This window comes from Anticarsia gemmatalis, chromosome 11 (genome assembly GCF_050436995.1).
Source record: "Anticarsia gemmatalis isolate Benzon Research Colony breed Stoneville strain chromosome 11, ilAntGemm2 primary, whole genome shotgun sequence".
Lineage (NCBI taxonomy): Eukaryota > Metazoa > Arthropoda > Insecta > Lepidoptera > Erebidae > Anticarsia > Anticarsia gemmatalis.
This window is the reverse complement of record NC_134755.1, coordinates 3,617,674-3,638,563: the sequence shown is the minus strand read 5'-3', so window position 1 is coordinate 3,638,563 and position 20,890 is coordinate 3,617,674. Positions and strand designations below refer to the sequence as shown.

At 33.9% G+C, this 20,890-nt stretch overlaps 1 protein-coding gene across 8 annotated transcripts in view; it reads left to right on the top strand.

Moving 5' to 3' along the window:
* Positions 1 to 20,890, top strand: part of CASK (peripheral plasma membrane protein CASK) — a 228,006-nt gene that overhangs the window by 168,684 nt on the left and 38,432 nt on the right. The gene's annotated exons all lie outside the window — the stretch shown is intronic.

Here is a 20,890-nt window from a genome sequence, read left to right as displayed (position 1 = left end):
CGCGAAACCTTGTATTTATTTGTCGCCGCGTTTCCTGTAGAGGTAAATGTATTACTTAAATATTACCGAGACCGTATTTTATTACAGGCGTTATATTATACGTATAATAAAATGTTACATTACAAATATTTCTAAGAAAACAAATTAGGTGTACATTTCTTATTCTCGATTTACATAACGCCTTACAATTCCATTAATATTTAATTCTATTACTGCTAATAAATAAGTATTTTCTCTTATTTCTTCATAATATTTTATTTCGTTTTATTCAACGTATCAGTACAATACTAAACTGCTCGCATTCCGTGAAATTATATTTCATTATACTTACTAAGTAATCTTTATTAATAGGATGGGTCTTTCACTATGTCTATTCTTAAAACAGGATTATCCCGTCTTTGTTCTAGAAATAGCATGTTCTCAGTCTTAAAAATAATATGATAAAAGATAAATGTATTTTTTATGCTGTCATTTTTTCCCGTTGCTGGAACGAACCTCGAGTGGCTTTCGGATTGAACAAATGTGATTATCGTCCCCTCCTGACCCGATGTGATTACTGTTCTGTTTCTAAGGCTTCAAAGATTCCAAATGACTGGTAGAGCCTGTCTAGTACCTTCCAATTATTGAAACATTTTTCCTCTATCGTTTCTTTATTCATTCGTTTTAAAAATGCACCACGACGAGTCATTTTTCTTTCGCGTTTCGCAATGTCACCCGAGCTATACTTGGCAGGTGTACAATTTAGTTTATTTTTTATTGTTTAAAAATAAAAAGTATTGTTAGGTTAAATAATCTTATACACTACATCAAGTTACCAACACTTCATTTGACCAATCAAGGCGTATGATCGATCAAAATTGGTCAAGTGTTGGCAAATTATTTACTTATTTAATTTTACTGATTAATATGTGAAATCATTGAAACACTTATTTGTAATTCAATAAACGACTAATAATATATCCAATAATTTATTGCATAGTTTTTCTGTGCGATTTTCCATATTGTAAAAAAAAAACAATCTGTATTTATAAAATAAATGTAAAGCCTGTTTTCGTTAATTTTTTCATCAACTCGTTTAACAATCAGCAGTGTGATGGAACTCGTTGAACAACTTAATTAATACGACAATATAGACACTGACGTTCACAATATTCAGCCTACCCCATTAATGGGTCGATAGAACGAACCTCAGTTACCCATTAACAATTAATGGCATCCATTTTATCATTAAGTACGGGTTTCGAACATACTTTTGGTGGCAGCTTATGTTATGACACACATTACTTATCAACATAATTGTTAAAAAATAATTAAAAGTAGGTTTTTTAAATATTTACATTGAATAACTGAATTAGTGTTATATCTGTACTTGACGGAAAATAAGGTAAACATTAATTATTTGTCGTTTTGATGTTTGTGATATTATTCAATAGAAATTCAAATGATGCTCTGAGAAAATTGTAATCTTTATTTATGATTTTATTACTTACTTAATAACGGTTATGATATTCAATAATACTAAAGTAATGAATACATATACGGTGTAATATTAAAATACCAATTAAACCAAATATGTACATTTGTATTTAAGATAATTTTATGATCATTTGATTACGATCACAGGGCTTACCCAACTAATATATTTACTCGAACTACCTATATTTACAGAATAATTAATTTACCCTGAAGGTCTCAATTATCAAATAAATTGTAATGATAACGCACCTATATTGCGAACTATAAATCACTCTAAATTGTAATTGTTCTTTGTAGTTATTAAGCTACTGATTTACTGCCAAATTAAGTACTCTAATATAGAAATTTGATCTTACCAAAACCGTTTTGCCCTCGAATCCGGATATAATTTCGACAAAAAAGCTAAATTAGGGCTATAAAAAATTATACGAATCTCTTCCCTTTTAATGACTCGACAGAACTCGAATAATAAGATCTCTGATTAAATAGCTAACATCTTAACGTTTATAATTGTGTATAATTTACTGAAATAGCAATATTGCACAGACAACATAATTTTATTTGTAAATCATTAGCTCGTTGACATTACAAAACAGACTATAATTAGAAAAGTAATTGAAGAAAATGGCCCGAAGCCACTAAATGAATATTACCTATAAGTTTTCTCAGTGCTAGTAAAAGTAAGTTCCCGACCGTAAGAGATTAATCGACGACATCATTTCACTTTGAAATATAGTTTTTATGGACTATTCCTCTCTACTAAGATGCTCCGGTAATTTAAAAAGTTAAACGTCCACAATTGTCTTGGAGATGATAGAACCATTATAGTGAGATGTAATTATATCCAAGAAACGATCTTCAGCTTCTAAGAATAATTAATTTAGTTTTTCAATATTCATTAATCTCTTTCGGGAAACTTCGCATTTTAATTTTGTGGCTGTCGTTTTATTAATTTTCTCTACTACATGTTTGGATTATTAAATTCGTTAATGAAAATTAATAGACTTTTCTGACAATGACCTACTAGACACAGAATCCGTTTACACAGCTAACGCTTATATTACAATTTTCTTATGAAAATGTTAGTAAAATCTTGTTAGACACATTGTTAGTAAAATAAGGCGCTGAGTATTTAATATATTAGTACATATTTTATACTTCATCGCCCTTGCCTCATGTTCGTCGTACATAATGAGGTCGACTTCTAGTTTCACCTGTTATTGCAAAATATTTTATATGTAGTTATTTTACATAATTAAATTATGACTGACTATACGCTTTAATCGCTATAGCGTGTCACAATGAGCTCACTCTTGCTAAATGCTAATAGAATTGACAGACAATGTTATTTTAGTACCATTTCATACAATAAACCAGTCCGAATTAGGTGCTAAACCATTGATTCGCAATACAAAACCGCGCACATCTGTGCCAACATACAGTTCCGTTTTACGTACATAACACGGGCCTATTTCTAACACTGCCGCATCATCATAACAGCACTATTTTTACCCCTTCTAGCCTACTAAACCTATGTAGAATGAATGCTTCTTTTAGCATGAACATGTTTGGTTCACTAGGGAACAAAGTGTGTTGTTCCCTTGCGAAATCGGGTCGGGGTTATGCCTAGCCGACCGCGGCCCAACACTTGATGTGAGAAACTTGTAAATATTTTAAGTCGTTGAGAGGCAACTTTACCCAAGTATAGTGCCTACCGTGTCTATGAGTGAAGTGTACCTCTTACCTATATCATGTGATGTGCGCTTTCATTTATTCATGTGTCTTTGTATTTGCGGTCTATTGTTCGAGAGTGTACACGAATATAAGGGTATACATTATCAATGTGTGATACATGGCTGTCATGGAATGTTTCTGTTCGAAATTTTGAAAGAGTTCGAAGAATTCAGGCGGGAATGAATTCTGACATTCTTATTTATTATTTTGTACGGGCATTTTTCGAATACACGAACGCTGACGCTATTGAAGTGCATGTATGATACATAGGTCGAATTGGTTGTGAAATGGTTCTGGGGTTGCTTGGTTTCTTTTAGTGTGGTAAATTATTGAGTGTATTTGTTTGAAAAGACTATGATCGGATCTTACCTATTTTATTATCTTGTAACGTACGTTGCTATATTCGGATGTAATGCTATTGTTTACGGCCACGTATTAAACGTTACCGCGCTAAGACATTGCTCGGATTAGTTCATCGAATAACACAGGGCCGGATTTAAGCCAATATCGCAAACGGATATAGGCTCAGTGGCGGTGGCTGCCAAAGAACAATTAGCGATGGGTGCCAATTTACCGTTTGTCCATTCGTCGACTGCCGATGACGTCATACTCCAGTGGTCCAACGTTGTTATTGCAAACGACTTTAGGCCGCTTTTCCTGTTTTCCCATCAGAGTGCAGATTAACCTGCTACCTAATCTCACATACCCATCATACCTGACCAACTTTTTCCAACAGCATTCATCCAATTACTCCTTTATTACTCAAACTACCCTCAAATACGTAATGTAATATGAAAATGTAATTGTGGCATATCCAATCAACTAAATAGTACTGCGCAAACAATTACGCAAAGTTTGCTTTGCATTTCATTCACTTATTACCTGTATAATAAATACAAATATTTCTCGTTCATAATGCGCGTTTTAATTAGGTGCTTCTATTATACTAAGCATACATAAAACATATTGCAATCTATGGAGTAGTGATTTGATAAATGATGGTTTACGAAGCTCTATTATGATAGCGTCAGTTCCTGGCAAGAGTAGAATAGCTAGGATTTATGCCAACCACTAATTCATTACTAAAGCCAATTTGTGGATAACGATGATTGAAAACGAGTATTACTATCGGCTAGCGGAATTACTGCATCATTTTCAAATTTATGAGCGTGTTTATAACCGGTGACAGGTGAATTCAATAGGTAATCGATTTTATAGGCATAGCATTATTCTCTGCCTAAAAGTGTCAGTGTTAGGTTGTACAATTTTAGATATCGCTTGCTTTTTGTCTAAAACAGAATCTGAGCTTATTTTTAATATAAAGTTGCTCTCTAAAATAATTGTTGTATTGTAAGCGGATAAAGTCGCGTTATATTGTTAAAATATTGGTATGAATTAAATAAAGCGAACAAAATAAGTACCAGATAATTCTCTCGCTATCTACATTCATACCAACGAAAACAATCGTATATGATACGCAATTTTATAAAACACGACAATTTTAATTGAAGCTTGCAATAATTTATTACAGTTCAGGATTATTTTAAATACATTTAAAAATAAATGTCTCCCTCATTAAAACTCTCGCTGGACCGAAACAGCAGTTATGAAAATGAAACAGAAATGAAACACAATTTTATTTCCTTGTATTTAAATGGAACAAGAAATTCATTAAAATGCAATTCTATGCTGTATAACTTGAACTAATGCATGCCGTTATTTAAATCGTTTGGCAAATCTCCCACATTCTCCAAGGTAAAAAATTATATTTGATACTATTTCGACATTAAGAGTGTTTCAAAGAGATTTATGAAAGAATCGAAGCACCTTAGCGTAATGCCGCCCTCGATAAAAATATGAAACCCATTGAAATATCTCAGGCTGTCAGAAGATCATCCATAAATCTAGCGTTCGTGTTTTATCATAGTACTTCGTGATACCAGTAAAGATTTCGATAGAAGAAGGATATCCTGTTTTTTCAAAAGCTGACATATATTTCTTATTATTTATGTTGACGATCCGGTTTTTTGTACACAAAGCCTTGGATTTTGTTTGGGGAGTCTTCGGATAGAGAAGAATTCCGGGTAGGTACCCATAATGCATAAGTAGTGATGTGTTTCCAATACAGAGAAAGACAGTACCTATGTAAATGTGTTTCATGTAATGAACCCATCGGAAGTCTAAATCACATTGTTTACGATTGATTGATTCAGCTTTGTATCAGCGAAACGAAAGATCTTTGTGGAATGTTCTTTTAATGAAGTTGGCCGAGTAAACAATACAAAATTCTAGGCTTTTGTCCGAATACTAATTGTAGTTGAAAGAAACAGACAACGATTTCAGAAACTTTAGGATAACCAACCTTGAAGGATCGTAGACAAAATAACAAGTTATTTTGAGTAATTTGTATGTCTGAGTGAAAAGATGAAAAGAAAAGGAACCATTTTAAATGTAATGTTGATAAATAGGGTAAGTATGTTTTAATTAACACCTTTTATCTAGACCACATTAATTACGGTGTGGAATCTCGGGGACTTAATGCTAGAATGCAAGCGCTAAATGCGCTTTTCGAAATTAGCGCGAGTTTACAAAGTCGGTTTCAACACTTCTGCGCCATTTAAACTAGACACTAATGCGTTGTTCCACTGTCATTTCCTATGCTTACATAAATTGTAAAGCTAGTCTACATTAACAAAGTTTGGGCACTAGAAGTTAGCTCTTGTCGCTATTTAATTTACAGTTTAAATCCAGCCCTGACTTTAGATTTATTGTTGTCGCAATTTCGAAAACCGAGCACTCACGGTAGGTAACGATCGAGTGGTCTGTAAATAGGGACTGTGGATTTTGCTTTCGTCTCTACTGACAAATGGCTCCACCAATCCGGTCCGATTCGCATTCCTCTAAGTTTAGTAAGGCTTAATCCCATTGATTAAAAGCTTTGAATTTCGTGGCTGTAGGCTTGAACTTCGCTGTATCGGAGTTTATACGCGTGAGTTGTTCGACCTTAAACGTTTATTGTATGTGTGTCAGCTTCTACAAAGGAAGAATAGTTTGAGTTTATTCCTAGTTACCGTTTAACCCACATCAGAGTAAGTTTGCCCATAAAGTAATCCAAGGGATACTGTCTATTTTATATGAAGTTTCACTTAGTTTAAGTTCAAAGAAAGGTTTGAATTGAATAGAATAATTATGTTTGTAATGACACGGTGTAAGAGCCCTGCCTCACTAGGACGCCATGGCGGCGTCAGTCAATATAGAAGTATATGTCACCTAGCTCACGTTGCGACACATTGGCAAGGTGACATTTCAATATTAACTGGTTGGATACGTAGCCAGCGACGCCGCCATGGCGTCCTAGTGATGCAGGGCTCTAAGACTAACAACACATTTCTGTGTTAACTCTACGTCATACTACTTCTTTGAATGCATCTGTTGAGAAATTGTTGATCAAAGTAATAATAGAAAATCAATACAAGTCTCAAGCCAATTAAGAACTTACAAAGTTACTTGACACGCTCACAACTTAAACTGAAGTGTTCTTATTACTAACTTATTCCTGCCTTTACTCAGCGTTATGATCGGGAAATCAAATATTTTGCCTCTAAGAAGTTTCTCTATAGATTACTTGACTTAAGTTTGAAGTAGGTCTTTTATTTGAGCCGAGGAGTCAACTGACATATTTGGGTGGTAACATTTTTTGTTTCTCGCAACAAAAGTTACAGCTTCGCTACAAAAAAGATTGAAATATATAATTTCAACAGCCCACAGACAAAAGTATTAACATATTTATTTACCGTAGTAATCTAAGTTTTTGCCGATTTTAATTTAAATTTTAATCCGGGGGCTTTCGATCGGCAAGTCCTGCGTGTCGTTTGGATATAATGCTTATCAAGTATAAAGCTGTTCTTTTCTTTATAAGACGCTTCTTAGACTATCGCATAATATTAGATGGCTAACATAATCTTATTGTCAGTCATCGAAACCTTATTTCCTTACGCCTTCCACGAGTAAATTCTGTTAAAGTAGCGACATTATTCTAAGTGTTATAGCGTTACACTGTCGAATAAAATTGTGAACTGAATCTCGCGCCTTTTCTACGTCAGATTCGAATATTTCGAAATTCTCGCGAAACTAAGTCGCATTTTATACCATTTCAACTTTTATATTCCAACTAGTTACCACTGCAGCATCTTGATACTTTAATGCTCCATTAACTCCTTTGGTGACGAGCAAAAAAACCCTTGATTTCCAGTTTTAATTAAGTTTTTTTAGTGTAGTAAATTACTTCTCAGTTGTCCCCAAGTCTTATCGAATGAATTAATGATAAAAGTTTTTCAAAGTCATCCTCAATGCTTTGTGAAAGTTCTATGTGGGGAAGTGATAAGAATTTACAGGGCTGTAGGTAATTATAATTGTACTGTATAATACAAACTAGAAATAATAAATAAGATAATATGATAATCTTTTCTTTGAGGCAAATACGATATTCAGTGCTGGAATATGATCCGATTTATTGCGCCATCTTTAATCTGATGCCAATATCCACACTTGAAATGAATAATCCACCTTTCCAAAGCAAAAATTACACGTTCAAATTCAAGTTATGATGTATGTTCGGAATTATATCGTATCAAATCTCGACTGATGGAATATCATTTTACATCAAATATGCTACCCGTATGATTACAAATTGATTACGAATTTCGAACATTAATGACACCGTTGGGATTCGTACCTGCCCTCAGACTCTAATCAAAATAGAATTATGTATGTAGTTTATAAACTAATTTTAGTCGAAGTGTTTACTTGCGGCCGATATGTCCCTAATACTTTAATTATGTAAATATGTTTTGAGACAAGGATCTAATACATTTACGTAAGTACTTAAAACCTTAACAAAACTTCATAATAAATTATATAGGTATGTTATTCGTTGGCAATAACAAGACATTCGCAAATGTAATAACATTGTTTATCCCGAAACAAATTTACTTTATATAATAAAAATATATGGCATTCGTAACCTAGATTGTAGCCTAGTTTTATAAGTGTTACAATTTGTGAAACCTAATGAAGTGGTTTTTAAAACTTTCATTGTTCCTTTAACAATACAGCGTAACTTTTTATTTATAACATCGGCTTATGCAAACGTGAACTTTCTTTATTACGCTATTAGTTGTGTATGGAACTTTTAAAACTTCCATACAGTTGTAACTTTGGCGGAAAATGTTAAATGACTGGAAAAATGTAGTGGAAATTCCTGCAGTCGTGCGCCCCCGCGTCGTTACAGTTTATTTCTGCTGAACAATCAATCATCTACGAAGCAAATAGAAATTTTAGAGCGCAACTGAAATTGCTGATCGTTTAAAGCTTAGTTTTCTAGCTGGGAAAGTTACTGCTACAGAACATTTTTAAAAGGTACATTTAGGTGAATGTGCACGTGCATTTTGCGGGATGCAACTGCTAGTTAGAGAAACAAAAGTGTACAAGCAAAATTAGATGAAAACAAAAATCTATAATGATTGTATTATTTATTGTAATAATACAATCGTATTGAAAACTATTAAAGAAATATCTCATTTTGTGCCAGATAAATTGATGACCTTGATAGAAACATGAAAACGTTCCCTACAACTTCAAGGGTCGGAATATCATTGATGTGTTTCACACAAAGTTAGTACTCGTATCTAACTGTTAAGAAAACTTTGTTTGAAAATAGTTACTGAAAAGGGTAGGCACACGCACTAGTAGAGGATAATGTTTATTAAAATTCGAAACTAAAGTTATAGTCGGACGTGCTTAAGTGGTATGAAGCGAACGTGGTAACTTTTAACGATGTACTGTAAAATACTCTGTGTTTGCTTCGCCCGCGCCAACGTATTCATTTCAATGATTCTCTCTTTAACGATGAAACGATATATGGAATTTGTGCACTGGAAACCGAATAGACGTGTTCACTGCGGGATGTGTGCATCTCTTTATTCACGCCGAATTATGTAACACTATTCATAATATTAAACTCGTTCATCCTTATAGCCAATAGGCTATAAGGATGAACGAGTTGCCTTCATTATACTGTCGATTTGAATACAAATCGACAGTATAATGAAGGCAGATGCCCTAAAAGCATTTACATTAAACATCGTTATATCATGTTAAAACACATACGTTAAACTCGTGTTTCGCATTTTTCAACGATCCATTAATTGAATGTAATTATTTTTTCCTCTTTCACGACTACCCTAAAAAATTTCGTCAGCGGGAACCCCATTTTCGCCGTACACATTAAAGGGCTCTAAACACAACAACGTACTCGACGTAATCAAAACACGCGCACAAATGAATCAAATTATAATTTCAAAGGCCCACTAAAACAAACAAACAGCGAAAAATTTCGTTTATACGAATTATTTCATCAAGTAAAGAGCGTTCCCGTGTCGAACACAACGCGTGATGACCTTGTTACGTGGGGAACCGAATGTATGGAATATTTGCTTTATCAGACAAATATGTAGCTTCCTTAGTTATGAAAGGTGTGGATTATTACTCCCACGCGTGGAAAACAGTCATGTTTATTAATTTAGTATTCTATTTGGTCAATGTGTTGGAAATGCTTATTCATACAGAACAAGTTGTATCCCGATTTCAAAAAGAAAATATTCTATCTAAAAAGATTATAGCCGTATACGCCAATGTATCCATCTTATTTTTAAGATATACTTGTAGTAATACATGAAAGACGCCAAATACCTAATAGAATTTTATATTCATATCAATTCCGTATCGATGAAAATAATCCCTCGACCAATCACTAGGAGTACACAATAACAGATTGTTCAGGAGGCCAATATAAGCTGTGTGAAGTTCTACTTATAGGTTCTGCCATTGAACCGAACATAGAGTGGGTTCACTACGTTGTGACGCCTACATCAGTAGATGATTCGATGGTCACTGACGGATACGCACATACGCTACGTGCCTGTGTAAATCCTGTACGGTCCGTTGACAAGCCTGTGAAGTAGACATTGACCGGCGATAGGTATAGGTTAGGTTACATGGTTTGTACATGCACCCATGGGCAGGGGTGTAAAATACAGCTCTATTTTACTATGATACGATTTATACTTTTTAAGCAATATTGTACAACACACTTGGTAAATATATTTACCTACGTAATTTTTCCTTTCAAAAGAATTATGTGCAAGTTGAAGTATTTCCATCTTACAAAGGTTTTATTTTATTATTTCATAAACTTAGGTGTTGTACTTAAACGTAAAATATGACACGGGTGTAACAAAATTTACGCTGCCGAAATAAAATAATGTTTGTTTTAAAAACGCCTTTAGAATTGCCTCGGCAATATGCTAAAATAAAAGGACTCTTTGTAAAAACTGAAGAGAAAGACACAAAAAAGTATTATAATAACATTAGGGAGGTGGCTGCCCACTCGGTTTTTTAAAAGCTGCAAGTGAACAAAACTCTACTTTTTTCTCGTTATTTGGCGAGTTTATAAAGGACACCGCCGCACCGCCGGCTGTCAGGAACCCTTTTTCCACAATGTGACAAGTTACAGGATGTTTAGTTATTTGAGAGGCTCCTGGTTAAATAGAATGGTAGAGATTGAACGTTCTGTGTGGTTAACCAACTGACGCATGAATGGGTGACGTCGGTTTATAAATCGAGATCGCTTCGAGCCTCGGAGAACAGTCGCAGATAAAAGATTAAATCAAGCACTGATGGAATAGCTAGCTGAAGCAGAATATCTGGGCTTCGTTCGGACATTGACTATTGCGATGAAGACTGTTTACGTTTTGTTAAGCAAGCGTTACATCGGTTTGTTGATGATCTCGACTACATCGTATCGCCGCTTTCAGACTGTATTGCGGATACAAGAATTATATGACCTGGCTGTTAAAACGAACTTATTTTATTTTCCAAATGGATCCAGTTATAATATAATTCAGGTTATGTAATAAAATATTATTCAATAAAAAAGAAGCTACGAAACATCGTTATTAACTCGAAGCTTTTTCCATAAAAAGTAAAATAACTTGTATATAACATGATTCAATTTGGTTACTTTATCCTAATTGAAAGGCAGACGCGAACCATGTAATTTCGCCATAACTCGGGAATTACTGTGTCATATTTATGTATTAGCTTGAGTAAATAAGTGTTTTTCTTTACGATATGCTTTGTCGGTTGTCCATCGTAAAAGAATGTCGCAAACATCGATGAGTCACTTTGTTTGTTTATGTACTTGTAAATCAACGCTTTAGGCGATCTCTGCACTAACGCTATCCATTAAACGCGCTCATCCATCAATGTAATGTGATACCTCATATAAATAAGCCGCAAAAGCCTGGGGACAGTATAAATCCGCCCTCATGCCGTAGGGAACCAAAATCTTTCAATATATCAAATAAGCTTTTTTGTTCGACGAAGATTTTTGTGGGTCATTGCGCGGTTTGCACGAGTCAATGGGTATTTTTCATACCAATGATACGTGACTAGTGTTCTTGATACTCTCAAACTCTGTATTTCAGGATCCCAATATTTTTAGAAATTTTCACAGCGCAAAAAATAAATTAACTAATACAAAAGAGGTAAATAATTGAGAAAAATATACTACTAGTTTCATTGTGACAAAATAATAAAACAAAGAAATAAAACGTTACTTTATCAGTAAACTCGGAATAACCAAAAACCGCATTAGCATTATTCGTCAACATGAACTCATATTTTACTAGTTTCTTTACTACTCTGCATTAAATCTACTCATAAAAAGAGGATCATATCTCATCCGGATGCACACAATAGATCTTTAAGAGAAAACTCTTATAAAAGACGCTGTTACCACTGACTTTATCCTTTTGTCCTACAACGATGGAAGTTCATAGAGAACATGAATTATTACTCTTGCATATTATGAGAGGCAGAAAATATCTAAAAATTATATTATTTATGATCGTGTGGTTTGTGGTTAACCTAGCGTCTAAGTTGTATAAGGGCTGTGATCGTAACAACGAGCACCGAATTTTTACGTACCTAAATCACGTAGACACTTAAAACAAATACCATTAAACGGCCACTCATCTGTTTTGTGCGCTTAAGATTTACTAATAATTAAAAAAAATATATAATTATAAAATTATTCCTGACGTAAAACTCTTTGAGAGAGTTCTATATAATATTAACGATATGGGTCAAAAAAACATTCAGTTTGTAAATAACGTCGAAACTCTTTAAATAGTAATTCATCATTCTCGTATTTAATCTCTTAACGTTAATACGAATTTCATTTCAATTTTTACTCAACGGCTTAACTACTAAATTGCAGCGCAAAATGTATCGTAGAAATAAAATTTACTCTATAATAACTTAAAGTTTAACTATTAAACTCGAGTTAAGTCGTAGCTTTAGTTCAAGCTTAAAAACTTTGTGTGAAGTGTACCTGATACGGATCATGGCTTTAGTTTCTGTTTTCTGTGAAATATAGAGGCGGCTCTAAGTAATTGTAGTAGTTAAACGAAAAATGTAATTATTATAATGTTGCTTACTACTATCGTTGTACATAATGTGAAAGTGAATTTGTCAGAAAGATATGTAACGCAAATCGTGTCTAATTACATGATGTTATTAAAACCCCAGTTTCACCACTTCTGAATTCGTATCGGTTAGCTTATTAGCTGGAATTTTTACTTTTGCTGTCATCTCTATCGAATAGTTTATCTGACACTTATCCATGAGTCGTGCAGCTGGCTCGAAGACACTCGGATTTTAAAGGCAATTTTCGCTTCGGCCGTGTATGATACCAGAGTTTGGTAACCAGTATCATACGAAGAAAAAATGATCGTTGTAGGATACTGGTATCCAAGTAATAGGGATTTTTCGTTTTATGTAACCGAGTATCAGCTCAGGAAAATATCAAAGCCATCAAAAACATTCTGTAAAAAACCTCAAGTCTCGCCGTAAAAAGTTGTGAGATCTATATAATACCAAGTCGATTAATCTATTTAGTCTCTACTTAAAAGACCTTCTGTCTCAAGTTATTACGTATGTTATTATCATGCCAATTAAAAAAAAAATACCTTTAAAACAAGTAGATCGACTTGGTCATCGCATGATTTGATTATTAGTATGTATCACACTATCACTATCGTGCTGTGTGCACGACGAGAAGTTAATGCTCCTGAAATGTTAATGGCGAATTTGTGTTTTCTTGCGATGACCAAGTCGATCTACTTGTTTTAAAGGTTTTTTTTTTAATTGGCATGATAATAACATACGTAATAACTTGAGACAGAAGGTCTTTTAAGTAGAGACTAAATAGATTAATCGACTTGGTATTATATAGATCTCACAACTTTTTACGGCGAGACTTGAGGTTTTTTACAGAATGTTTTTGATGGCATCTCACTTCTTTTTGTAGAGCGAACATAAGTCCAATTTGTATGGAAAGACGTTTTTTTTCATAATTCAACATATTTTCCTATGGGAATGTTGTTCAGTTTCACGGGCTAAACACCCTTACCCACCCAATACCCCCTCCCGTTATGCCTCATATAGTAGGTACCTATTTACACCTATTTATTTTATTTTCTACAGTAATAATAATTCATTAACTGCAAATGTAACCTTGTAATCTTATACATTTATTTGGAATTACAAAGTTATTGTTGCAGTTGGTGTATTTAGAAAACTGGACCGAAATTAGAAAATATTAAATTTTTCCCATGATAAAGACACTAAACCCTATTTATATTCTAAATTTTAAGCTTCTAAGACTGCTAGAAGTACCTTAGACTTTTGATGATCGGTGAGTCAGTGAGTCAGTGAATCAGTGAATCAGTGAGTGACAAAATTCAAAATTTTAACAAGTTGTCATTCCTAAACTACTGCTTCAAATTGACTGAAATTTTAAATATACCGTGTTTATACAATGACTGATTAGTTACTGAAAATCCAGGCTTCTTGTTTCATCCACAATGAAATTATAGGGGTGTCAAAAATAGCCCGAATTGCTTCGAGAAAAGGATGTTACGGCCGTGCCGCTTTTTTTTGCTCGACTTGCGGGGGCACTTCCGTGCCCCCAGATAATTACAAGTGAATTCTTAACATCTCCTCGTATGCAACAGATGATGTCATGTGCATTGATATATTTCCGCGTTGCCTGTAGTCCAAAATGAGTAAAGAAATTGAATTTATCACTACGAAGAGAGGAGGAAGAGCACTATTGAGTGATGATCGCAAGTACCGCAGGAAAAAACCTTACTCAAACGAATCTACCTTTTGGCTTTGCCACAAAATTAATTATAGATGTACAGTGAGTGTTACTTTAAATGTTAAAAATCAAAAATCATGAACTATTTCCTTGTTTCCTTGCATGTAAAGCGAGAGCTTTCAATAAAGCGAGGGTTTACAATAAGCGTCAGTACAGAATGCCATCCGATGGCTTTTAATCGGATGAAAGAGGACAATAATATAACCAGAAGTGGATAATGACATAACCAGTTAGGGTTCTCATCTCAGTATTGAGTTGGGAAACTACCCTTTTGCTTATCATAGTTTTACCGAGTTGGTTTCATAGGCAGAATGTTATATTACTTACTGGATACTGGTTACCAAACATAATAAAGGGTATCAGAAAAATAAAAAATCCTATCACTTGGATACCAGTATCCTACAACGATCATTTTTTCTTCGTATGATACTGGTTACCAAACTCTGGTATCATACACGGCCGAAGGGGCAATTTTTTATGCTATGATTTTAAATAAGCTGTCTTTTTCTATTTCTAAGTTGTCTATTCAGTATTCCCTCCATCCACTCAACATTCTTATATACATCGTCCATTTTACTGCCCCTCGAGAAGCTTTTGCATCCGACAATTCATAGCAAGGAAACGACCTAATTAATTATACTCTGTATTCAGCTTGTATCATTCGTCATCAACTGTGACAACTCACTGCTTATAGTATTTTCACGACATGTTTCCTGGCACACTGCAGCCATTATATCACTCTCAGATGTTATCTGTTACACTGTCTACCGTCAACTAAATGCAACTTTACTGCGCTATAGTTACTGAATGAATTTAGATACATTTTGGCATATAAATTTTAAATCTTAATGAACACGCAGAGTACATTTTGCCACAGAAGATGCCATGCCCACGGTGACGCAAACAAAAGTACACTATAGTATGTAGTAATACTTTGTTAGTTACGAAGCTTGTTAGCTTACTAATTCTGTATTCGCTTTAAGGTTTTGAAAATCAAGTTTGGCTTTAAGATGAAGCGAAGCGTTTTATAATATTGTTTCCTGCAAGTTAGCCGTTGGGTTGGTGTAAATGCACACTTCAGTAATTGAATAAGCGATAAATGCTTCACTCAGTTCGACTGTTTTTCCATCTTATCTATTAAATGAGTTTTCTTTATTTCCCCGAAACCATGATACCGATCAGGGTATACGGAAAGTTTTAATTGATGAATTAATTACATCATGTGTAAAGTATAATTACATTTTTGTTAATCCGACAGTTTGTTTACTTACTCGTAAAATACAGAGACCATTTTGTTATCCCCTGTTTAATGAAACTATTTATATAAAAATTACAGCAATTTAATTTTATTGAATAAAAGCATTCTACCCACTCACATTTTAAGTTAAAAGCAATTTTAAAATCAACTTATAAATATGGATATAAAACTTCCTCTGAAGAAAGTAAAATTGTATGCTGGCACCCTTAAAGAGTGATAAATCGTTTTGCCGTCCTTAGCAGCGAAGCATTCTTTCTTGACGCTTAAAAACTGTCTGAAAACTGTATACTTGTATTTTTATTCCACTCTTCATTAGCACTTACAATTAATCAGCTCTTACAAATGGAATTTCTTCGAGTACTATGTATAAAAAACCTACTTTACCGAGCGGATGCCATTTTTCTCTCACTATTTGACTAGAATTTCCCTTGAAAACGGTCCCCCGTGAATGGAATCGCGTCAAAGAGCTTATTACTATAAAAAGTGCAGATAACCGCTTAGCGTCGTGAGCGTTTTATCTGTCATTTGAAGTTTTTTTGCCGTGAGGTAATTTGTCCGACTGTATGTCCGCTATTATGGACAGCTTTTTTAATTTATCTTCTAAGTTAGAAATCCCTGGATATATTTTGTATAAGTATAATAAATTTAAATTAGAATCTTCAGCTAAGAGTGGCCAAAATCACAAACTTCTAAGAGTAGGATCTTTTGTTCAAGCCTAAGCCGATTTAGAAACGTGATGTATCTTTAAGAATTCTTAATAAGAAAATAGAAAAGCTATCTAAATGCGCAAGTATTTTATCATTAAAATCATCTTTAGCGAATCTAATACAACGGTCTTGAACGTGATTGGATTTCAACAAAAGGAGAGCTAATCAGGCGTAACTAATCAGTGTTTCGTCTGCCTTTGACGAAGGAACACTAAACAAAGACTTGTGAAAATCCACATCAAACCGGAGAACATAACAAAATTGCAAGGCGAATCTCCTTTTTGTTTCACCTAATTTAAATTAAAAAGAGCCCAAAGTAAACAGCAGAATTTTAAAAAGGTTTCGTTCATAATCAGCGGCAATGTTGCTAACGCAATAATATTGCGTTCGTGGAATTGTGGTGCGAAGTCAGCTTGATTGCAAATTAAAAGAATTATGTTCCAATTGCCAGTATCCTTAAATAAACAAAGAAATAATTGGTGGATATACACACTCAAAAATAATGATTTTAACCATCAATGACCTGAACAAATGGTCCTGTAGAACAAATTTCCCATAGTCACGTTGATGGAGGTGATTGATGATATCAATAAAATGTCACTAGGAAGGTGCGGGCGCTCGTTCCTTTTATTATCACAATCTTAAACGTGATAGACCATTCCCATACGAGGAAATAAAAGTAAAAACGTTCTAAAAGGAAACATTTTTTATCTACGCCTACCTTGTCATTTGTTCGAAATATTGCTATAAAATTTCATCATCCACTGTTTTAAATCTTCAACGAATGTCGCTTTTTCCCACGTGTTGGAAAGTTCAACGGTTTAAGTGTGTTTAATGCCTTTTTAATTGCAATCTACGTACGTAATTAAATGTGCGAAGCAGCCACTTTTCAACGACGATGCAACTGTATAAGGCGTATTCTGCGCAATGCCTTTATGAACAGGCATTCTGTCAGTCGGGCCTCAAATACACTTAAATATTTCCTTAGCTCCTTTCGGTTTTGAGTACTTTCTTAATATTCAAGTTATCCAATTAAAATATGAAGGATTTCAAAGCCTACCACCAAAGACGACAAGATGTTTTAGGTGCTAAACTTTTGACACAAATTATACTCTCTTTGAGTTTATGTTACTTGAAATGTATAAACGACCGATTCAGTGAAGTGAAGCTGGAGGATTTGTATGAATCAAAAATTCTAATGTTTCATTTGTAGTTAAATAATATTGCGACGTTTTCTAACTACTGTTTTAGAGAGAAAGGAATGCAGAACTAGGGTATTCCATTTAAAATCTTTAAAGATCTTTTTCTATTTATTTTTGCTTGCCAATGGTTTTACCCTTTCTATTTCGTTTCAATCGGAAGGGAAAAGAAAGAAAGGACATTTTTTTTCCTTCACCGGTTATGCAATCCCACTTGCAGAATGCATCAGCTCAGCTGTTTGAAATATGTTCAGTAAAGTAGGCAATAAATAGTACTCAGCGCTGGTCGTAAATTATATGCAGTATAGTGGACGTTGTGCAAGGATAAGCGTTAAGCCCACAGCTCTCCGAGTTTGACCTCACTACCGCTTGCTAAGTAAATAAATGATGACCAAGAATAAATTGATTTGCACCACCCCATTCAGCAATTTAATTCTACTTCTTTTTCAGCTTTTAATAAGAGGTAGAAAGAGAGAAAATATATTATGATTGTCGTCTATAATGAGTGAAGGCATTAGTGGCAAACTGCGTTGCGCTCGTGGTGTCTAATTCGTTAGAGAAATTCAAGAGATGCAAATGGATCTTTATACTGCGCATATTTAATTATTCGGATCATATAAACTAAACGATATTATACTCTCTCGACTTGAGCACAAAATAGTATAATGGTATGGGTCTTAGACCTAAGGTTTTGATACTTTATTTGTTTACCAGACATTTCGATCAAATTGCATCGAATGTCGAATTTATTATCGCACTCTTTTTCTATAAATTCTGTTCGTCGTATGCCTGTCACTTTTTTCTATCGTGTTAAGACAGTATGTAAAAGTATATACTGTTGACATGTAAGCAATAACTCGGAGTGTGAACACTGAACATGTATATTTAGGTACTCTTGATAAATGAAAGGTTTACACGTACCGACATACGTCGTTTTGAATTGAGCGTGAAAATGTATCATATATTTTTATACTGTACGTTTTCATCGGCAGTGACTGACGAATATGTTTGTGGAGTATATTAATAATGTTAAAATATGGCAAGGCTCTTGATTGCGGTCCAGATTGATTCATATACTGTACCTACTGTGTCATATTATATTTATTTCGTGGTAGTGTACTATTATAGTCGTGCCAATTAGGTGAACAGTCAGTAAGTTATGTCAATGTAGGTACGTAGTCCACTAACTAAACAATGAAATAAATAAGGCAGTGCTCTCCGGCAGATTTTTATGAGAATCGTACGAATTTAAACACTGCTGAGCCACTAAGATTGATATAAAATAAGTTCACATAAAAGAGATTATAGTATTAGGTAATATTTTAAAACTTTGAAGATGCAGACAGCTTTGAAGAGGTAAAAATAACAAAACATGTTTGTCAATTAACATGTTCATTGAATGTGATTAACCATTGATTTATAATAATTACTATCATCAGGATAACTATAAACTAAATTAGTATTAATTCAGGCATTATTAATGCAACAGCAATATTCACATTAATTAATATTATGAACCACCAAAGATTACTAGGAATCCATTAATCTGTACATTCACTAACTACTAGTGTATAACTGATTTGTATATAATACGGCTAGGTATAACGTGTCGACTATCAGTTGCAAATTGAAATCATACCACTATATTCCAGCTATTTCAAACGTGCGAACTTAGTCATGTCATTTTATCGGAGTCTCTCGCTCGCACTTAAACATTGTCACATTCCTATGATTCTTTTGTTTATGATGTAGTGTTTTGATCGCACGTTTGTAACGGCCTGAGTATAACAACCATACTTCTCTCACATGTATAATTTAAAATCTGCCTGATAAGAGAAACAAAACAATGAAAATAAAAGAGAGAATAGATAGCAAAAGAAGGTACATAAATAATAATTAAACTCATTACAGTCCCACTGCTAGACGAAATACCTCCCAGAATTAGCGAAAACATTGGTCTTATTAGAAAATAAATTGAAAAGTTTATAAAAGTACATTCCATTTTACTATGAACGGCTTGTTTCAAGACCTAACATTTTATTCTCAGAACATTCGACACAACGAACCATGAAATGTCGTTTCTATAGTATTTTGTCAAATAAAGCGTAATTCTTTAACAATCTAAACTACCAGTAAAATTATAGCTACAAGCTTCATAACACTCTATTCCATCTGAAGGCTTTCATTATTATTTTTTCCTCTCCATTTTAAGAGTCCCTCAGTTGCCTTCAAAGAAGACATTGAAAATTGAAGTGCTCGCTTCAAAAGCGTCGTTTTTTACCTTATTGAAGTTTTTAGAGCCTACATAAAATGTATTTATTATGTGATACAGTTGAGTATATTTTTACAATGCTGTCCTTGTAAATGAGAAGAATATAATCGTATCGTATCTTTTTTATCATTGGACCTTTTTTTCACAGAACGAAACCTGTAGCTCCGTAGTTACTATTGTTAAATACCTCTTTACATCTTACGAAATAAAGTAAAAAATCATTTAGAAATAGCTACTACTTCAGAAACTATATATTTTAGAAACGAATGATTGAAAAACGATATGACCTCTGTTATTCCTATTTTTTATTCTAACTCGTATCACAACCGGGGACGATAAAAGTAAATACAAAACTCGAAGCCAAATATTGAACAGTGGCACGCAAATCGACAGTGGAAGCCAAAAAAACATGTCCCTCCAGTTGGCACTGCACAACGCCAGCTACAATCATGACTTGTTTTATGCAAAGCGTTATTATCCAGGTATAGCCTGGGCCAACTCAATCAATCGTTATTGACCTCCCAATTATACAAACATATAAACGTGAAATCACGCCGTGCCAACACTCAGAGCAATTTTATATCCAAAAAATGAGAAGAACGTAAAACAAAATATGAATTTACTGATTATATAACTAGATTACAATATCAAATAGGCGTGATTTTCGCTGTCATCCTTTCAATCCCAACCTATACGTTAAAACAGTAAAATATAATAAAGGCACAAACAGTTCTTGTATAAAAGATTGACGCAGTCAGAAGGTATTAAGCATTCACCGACTGACGTCACTGCATGACAGATGTTTGTACAGTATTTTCTTTCAAATAAAAGCCTTTATTTAAGCACCAAATAAAACACAAGCATTAACGCTTTGAACCTTAATTTTGTTAGATGTTCCCACTTTGTTTCTATTTGTATTGTATCTTGAAACATTTGAAGTCGTTTCAAGCGTTGTTTTGC